The sequence below is a fragment of the Bubalus bubalis genome, chromosome 19, assembly GCF_019923935.1.
Source record: "Bubalus bubalis isolate 160015118507 breed Murrah chromosome 19, NDDB_SH_1, whole genome shotgun sequence".
NCBI lineage: Eukaryota > Metazoa > Chordata > Mammalia > Artiodactyla > Bovidae > Bubalus > Bubalus bubalis.
In genome coordinates, this window is record NC_059175.1 from 46,858,553 (window position 1) to 46,866,525 (window position 7,973).

Below are 7,973 nucleotides of genomic sequence, written 5' to 3' on the forward strand. Positions count from 1 at the left end.
GAAAAGAAGCCCTATACAGTGCAAAACCAAGACCTGGAGCTGACTGTGGATCAGATCATGAAATCCTTATTGCAAAATGCAGGCTTAAATTTAAGAAAGCAGGGAAAAACACCTTATGATCATACAGTAGGGATGATGAACAGATGCAAGGGATTAGATCTAGTAGACAGAGTGCCTAAAGAACTATGGATGGACGTTTGTAATAGTATACAGGATATAGTGACCAAACCATTCCTAACAAAAAGAAATGCAAGGAGGCAAAGTGATGTGTGAGGAAGCTTTACAAATAGTTGAGGAAAGAAGAAAAGCAAAAGGCAAGGGAGGGAAGAGAAAACTGAATGCAGAGTTCCAGAGATAGCAAGGAAAGAGAAGAAAGCCTTCTTCAAACAAACAAACAAACAAAAAACAATGCAAAGAAACAAAGGAAAGCAACAGAATTGGAAAGACTAGAGATCTTTTCAAGAAAAGAGATATCAAGGGAATATTTCATATGAGGGTGGGCACAATAAAGGGCAGAAACAGTTAAGATCTTAAGAGTACCAGGAGAGATTAAGAAGAGGTGGCAAGAATACATAGAACTATATTAAAAAAGGTTTAATGACCCAGATAACCATGATGGTGTGGTCACTCACCTAAAGCCAGTGATCCTGGAATGTGAAGTCAAGTTGACCTTAAGAAGCATTACTATAAACAAAGCCAGTGGAGGTGATGGAATTCCAGTTGAGCCATTTCAAGTCTTAAAAGATGATGCTGTTAAAGTGCTGCACTCAATATGTCAGCAAATCTGGAAAACTCAGCAGTGGCCAAAGGACTGGAAAAGATCAGTTTTCATTCCATCCCCGAAGAAGGCAATGCCAAAGAATGTTCAAACTACCACAAGATTGTGCTCATTTCGCATGCTAGCAAAGTAATCCCCAAAATCCTTCAAGCTATGATTCAGCAGTTTGTGAACCAAGAACTTGCAGATGTACAAGCTGGATTTAGAAAAGACAGAGGAACCAGAGATCAATTGCCAACATTCTTTGGATCATAAAGAAAGTAAGAGAATTCCATAAAAAAGATTTACTTCTGCTTCGTTAATTATGCTAAAGCCTTTGACTATGTGGATCACAAAAAACTGTGTATAATTCTGAGAGAGATGGACATACCATATTCTTGAGAAATAGACTTCCAAAATTGGGAAAGGAATATGTCAAGGCTATATATTTTCACCCACTTTTTTAACTTATATGCAGAGTATATCATGTGAAATGCTCGGCTGCATGAATCACAAGCTGAAATCAAGATTGCTGGTACAAATATAAATAACTTCAGATATGCAGATGATACCACTTTAATGGCAGAAAGTGAAGAGGAACTAAAGAACCTCTTGATGAAGGTTAAAGAGGAGAGTGAAAAAGCTGGCTTAAAACTCAACCTTCACAAAACAGATCATGGCAAAAAGATGGGGAAAACTGGAAACAGTGACAGATTTTATTTTCTTGGGCTCCAAAATCACTGTAGATGGTGACTGAGGCCAGGAATTTAAAAGACTATTGCTCATTGGAAGGAAAGCTATGACAAACCTGTGAGTGAGTGTTGAGTGTTAGTTGCTCATTCATGTCTGACTCTTTGTGACTCATGGACTATATGGACTGTAGCCCACCAGGCTCCTCTCTCCATGGAATTCTCCAGGCAAGAATACTGGTGTAAGTTGCCATTTCCATCTCCAGGGGATCTTCCCAGCCCAGGAATTGAACCTGAGTCTCCTGTATTGTAGGCAGATTCTTCACCATCTGATCCTCTAGGGAAGTCCACGACCAACCCTGATAGTGTATTAAAAAGCAGAGACATCACTTTGCCAACAAAGGTCCATATACTCAAAATGTGAGAGTTGGACCATAAAGAAGGTTGAGCACCAGAGAATAGATGCTTTTAATCTGTGGTGCTGGGAAGATTCTTGAGAGTCCCTTGGACAACAAAAAGGTCAAAGCAGTCAATCCTAATGTAAATCAACCCTGTTTATTTGTTGGAAGGACTGATGCTGAAGCTCCAATACTTTGGCCAGGTGAAGAGTCAATGCATTGGAAAAGACTGTGATGCTGGGAAAGATTTAGGATAGAAGAAGTGGGCAGCAGAGGATAAGATAATTCGATGGTATCACTGACTCAATGGACTTGAGTTTGTGCACACTCTAGGAGACAGTGAAGGACAGGAAGCCACATGAACTACAGTCCATGAGATCTCAAAAAGTTGGACACAACTTCTCCTCTGAACAACAATAAGATGCTGCCTTTGACTTTTCTTGGGAAAACAATGGGTAATGTTTTAATCACCACTGACAAAACTAAATCAAAATGGCAGAGCTAATAGTGGGTTATAACATAGATATTTGATTTATCCTTCCATTCCTGAAACTAATCCATGAGAACCATTGCCTATTTGATCTAAAGTGAAAACCAAATATAACCCTTCACAATATGAAGATTTCTGATATATATATTTATAAATTTATGTACATGTTGCTTTTACACTTGTATTGTTCTCTATAAATGATTTATTTTGTTAATTTTTTATTAATTAGATCATAGTCAAACCAAAATATATGACAATTATTTTTAGTGAAATGATTTCTGGATTATGTTTCACTGTGTTAATTGTATCACAGATCCCTGTTGGTACTTCTGACCAACCATTTATCGTACTTCACTGTCCTCACTTCTAAAGTCTGGCACCTAGATTCTTTTTCTACAACTGCCCTTGAACTACTGCAGTCATTACCCACAAGAATATTGTACCGGAGATTTTAGTCCCCACACCCAGTCGCTGCTGGAGTAGGAATGTCCAGCTCTCCTTCCTGGATTTCTATCAAATTCTGAGGCATCATTTCTGCTTAGCTGCATGATTACACTGAAGCTTGGACTCTGTCTAGAGCCAAACACATTCTTCCACTGTCAAACAGTGTTTTCTTCCACTGTTGACCTGTCCCTCCTGTTCACTTATTTTTTTTTTTTTTTTCTTCTGAGAACCAAATTCTTAGTAAATCACTTGCACAAGAATTCTTATCTAGGGTGTTATTCTGGAGAACTCAACTTAATAACAATGATGCTTTACTCTAATTTCCCCAAACCTCGAGGAAAATCATTCAATATGGATTATGAATATGTGCTATAATTCATAGTATTCAGAGTGTATTAGTGCTAATTAGGTTAGGCTGAGAGTGACCACAAACCCTCTCTCTCACATATGTATAGGCAATTCAGGGTTGACCATCAAGGACAAATGCCCCTTCTATTCTTTATCGTGTTCAGTAAGAAAACTTATACATTGTAATCAAATATGACTGAATTTCCTGCTGGCCCAGGTGGTAAAGAATCTGCCTACAATGCAGGAGATTATCCCTGGGTCAGAAAGATCTACCAGAGAAGGGAATGGTTAACCACTCCAGTATTCCTGCCTGGAGAAATCCAAGGACAGAGGAGCCTGGCAGTCTACAGTCCATGGGGTCGCAGATAGTCAGACACAACAGAGTGACTAACACGTTCACACATTCACTGCTATACAAAATTCAAAAAGATTCAAGGGAAAAGGGAGCAATTCTCCCTTCAGTTTAAAGAGGCAAAATTTATATGTATGCATATTGTTGATTCACTCCGTTAGTAGGGAAACTAACACAATATTATAAAACATTTATAGTCCAATAACAGAACTGGATAAAAATAAAGACACTTTTTCAGTAATATAAAATATCAGCTTCAAACCAAGATTATTGCAAGGACAAGTTTTTGGGCAAAGGAGAATGAGAAATCCAGCTTTTATTATAGGAGGTCATTTGTCTATTAAACATTGATAGGATGCATTAAACAGAGAATAAAGGGAAAATGAATATTGGGGAAGAAAGTGCAATATCTGTTACAGAAAGAAAGAAGAAAAAAGAAGAGTACTTTATTTTTTCTCCCGAGTATAAAATCTACTATATAAATGTGTTTTAGGCATTGCAGAAACATCAATTAAAAATATCTTAAAGCCTTTTTTATAACCAGTTAACTATACTTCTGTTGTTATTTTAATTGAAGCAATAAGTTTAAAATTAAAAAAAAATAAATTTGAGGCAAATCTAAAAAGCATAAACGTCTGTTAAATGCCTACAGATGACTTTTAAAGCTACTCAGTGTATTCTAGCATTCAACTCATTATCCCAAAAGTCTGTTTGCATGCAAGACTTCCTCTCCAGCAAGAATTCATTCTTGTTATATGACTCCAAAGAACTGTTTCTGCTATTTAAATAGGCAGAATTGTTGGTCTCCTTTGTGCTGTGATTTTGCAGGACAGTTCCCATGAATAAATATTTTGAAACCATCAACTCAGGTATCTAACATTCAGAGTCTGTTTAGATATCTATTTACTGAGAAAATTACCATTTTTTTTCATAGAAAAAGAATCTGTATCTATAAACATGTATCACTGGGATGACAAATATTCCATTTCATTCTGACTTTAAAGAGTCTCAGAAGTCCTACCACTAATTCATTCAGGTTTGCAGAGAAATGTACGTAATTAATATAGCCTGTTCACTAAAAGGTGGTTTAAAACCACCAATTTCACTTGGTTTTTTAGAATTTTAAACTCCAAAAAACAAGGGTTATAGGAGATTTCATATCACTAACACTTAAAATAGTGTCTGGCCTGAAGTAGAAATGTTATATTTTTTTAATTAGGCATTAATCCATAAGTGCATTAATGGATAGAGTGCATATTAGTATTTTGGCATTTTTAGTTATCCAAAACAGGAGGAAAAATCATCCCATTAAATTGTGTAAGGAATGCCATTTGTCAGAAATCCAAATGGTAACCCTAGATTTACTTCCCCTGCAAAGGTTAAAATCACTTTCTTTTTAATACAAATAGCAAACAAAAGTTGAAAAGAAAAGAATACATTTTTCTAAAAGTGAATACAATCTTGCTTAGTATGTGTTATTTCTGTACCACTCTAAATTTTAAAAACCATAAAGATTAACAGCCTAACTATATTATTTATTAATGTATGCATGTATATAGATGCTATTTCTTTTTTTAATTTTATTTTATTATTTAACTTTACAATATTGTATTGATTTTGCCATATATCAACATGAATCCGCCACAGGTATACACGTGTTCCCCGTCCTGAACCCTCCTCCCTCCTCCCTCCTTGTACCATCCCTCCGGGTCGTCCAAGTGCACCAGCCCCAAGCATCCAGTATTGTGCATTGAACCTGGACTGGCAACTCGTTTCATATTTGATATTACACATGTTTCAATGCCGTTCTCCCAAATCATCCCACCCTCTCCCTTTCCCACAGAGTCCAAAAGACTGTTCTATACATCAGTGTCTCTTTTGCTATCTCGTATACAGGGTTATTGTTACCATCTTTCTAAATTTCATATATATGCGTTAGTATACTGTATTGGTGTTTTTCTTTCTGGCTTACTTCACTCTGTATAATAGGCTCCAGTTTCATCCACCTCATTAGAACTAATTCAAATTATTCTTTTTAATGGCTGAGTAATACTCCATTGTGTATATGTACCACTGCTTTCTTATCCATTCGTCTGCTGATGGACATCTAGGTTGCTTCCACGTCCTGCCTATTATAAAGAGTGCTGCAATGAACATTGGGGTACACGTGTCTCTTTCAATTCTGGTTTCCTCGGTGTGTATGCCCAGCAGTGGGATTGCTGGATCATAAGGCAGTTCTATTTCCAGTTTTTTAAGGAATCTCCACACTGTTCTCCATAGTGGCTGTACTAGTTTGCATTCGCACCAACAGTGTAAGAGGGTTCCCTTTTCTCCACACCCTCTCCAGCATTTATTGCTTGTAGACTTTTGGATCTCAGCCATTCTGACTGGCGTGAAATGGTACCTCATAGTGATTTTGATTTGCATTTGTCTGATAATGAGTGATGTTGAGCATCTTTTCGTGTGTTTGTTAGCCATCTGTATGTCTTCTTTGGAGAAATGTCTATTTAGTTCTTTGGCCCATTTTTTGATTGGGTCATTTATTTTTCTGGAATTGAGCTGTAGGAGTTGCTTGTATATTTTTGAGATTAATTGTTTGTCAGGTGCTTCATTTGCTATTATTTTCTCCCATTCTGAAGGCTGTCTTTTCACCTTGCTTATAGTTTCTTTTGTTGTGCAGAAGCTTTTAAGTTTAATTAGGTCCCATTTGTTTATTTTTGCTTTTATTTCCAATATTCTGGGAAGTGGGTCATAGAGGATCCTGCTGTGACGTATGTCGGAGAGTGTTTTGCCTATGTTCTCTTCTAGGAGTTTTATAGTTTCTGGTCTTATATTTAGATCTTTAATCCACTTTGAGTTTATTTTGTGTATGGTGTTAGAAAGTGTTCTAGTTTCATTCTTTTACAAGTGGTTGACCAGATTTCCCAGCACCACTTGTTAAAGAGATTGTCTTTAATCCATTGTATATTCTTGCCTCCTTCCATAGGTGCGTGGGTTTATCTCTGGGCTTTCTATTTTGTTCCATTGATCTATATTTGTCTTTGTGCCAATATCATACTGTCTTGATAACTGGCTTTGTAGTAGAGCCTGAAGTCAGGCAGGTTGATTCCTCTAGTTCCATTCTTCTTTCTCAAGATTGTTTTGGCTATTTGAGGTTTTTTGTATCCCTATCAAGCTACCAGTGGTATTCTTTACAGATGTTATTTCTATGATGTAATGGAGTGTTTAGTAACTTTTTTACAAAATAGGTTCTGTTCAGTCACTCAGTCATGTCCGACTCTTTGAGATCCCATAGACTGCAGCACACCAGGCTTCCCTGTTCATCACCAACTCCTGGAGCTTGCTCAAACTCACGTCCATTGAATAGGTGATGTCACTCAACTATCACATTTTCTGTCATCCCCTTCATCTGACATCAATCTTTCACAGCATCAGGGTCTTTTCCAATGAGCCAGTTCTTCACATCAGGTGGCCAAAGTTTTGGAGTTTCAGCTTCAGCATCAGTCCTTCCAATGAATATTCGGGACTGATTGCCTTTAGGATTGACTAGTTTGATCTGCTTGCAGTCCAAGGTACTCTCAAGAGTCTTCTCCAACACCACAGATCAATAGTTAGAATTCTTTGGCGCTCAGCCTTCACATCCCTACATGACTCCTGGAAAAAACATAATTTTGACTAGATGGACTCTTTTTGGCAAAGGAATGTTTCTCTTTTTAATTTGTTGTCTAGCTTAGACATAGCTTTTCTTCCAAGGAGCAACCATCTTTTAATGTCATGGCTGCAGTCACCTTCTGAGGTGACTTTGAACCCCTAGAAAATAAAAGTTTTTCATTGTTTCCATTGTTTCCCATCTATCTGCCATGAAGTGATGGGACTGGATGCCATGATCTTCACTTTTTGAATGCTGAGTTTTAAGCCAACTTTTTCACTCTCCTCTTTCGCATTCATCAAGAGGCTCTTTAGTTCCTCTTCACTTTCTGCCATAAGGGTGGAGTCTGCATATATGATGTTATTGATTTTCTCCTGTCAATCATGATTCCAGCTTGTGTTTCATCTAAACCAGTATTTTGCATGATAAACTCTGCATATTAGTTAAATAAGCAAGGTGTCAATATACAGCCTTGACATACCACTTTCCCAATTTAGAACCAGCCCATTGTTCCATGTCCAGTTATAACTGTTGCTTCTTGACCTGCATACAGATTTCTCAGAAAGCAGGTCAGGTGGTCTTGTATTCCCATTTCTTGAAGAATTTCACACACTTTGTTGTGATCCACACAGTCAAAGGCTTTTGTGTAGTCTATAAAGAAGTAGATGTTTTTCTGGAGCTCTCTTGCTTTTTCAATGATTCAATGGATGTTGGCAATTTGATCTCTGGTTCCTCTGCCTTTTCTTAATCCAGCTTGAACATCTGGAAGGTCTCATTCATGTACTGTTGAAGCCTGGTTTGGATAATTCTGAGCATTACTTTGCTAGTGTGTGAAATAAGTGCAAT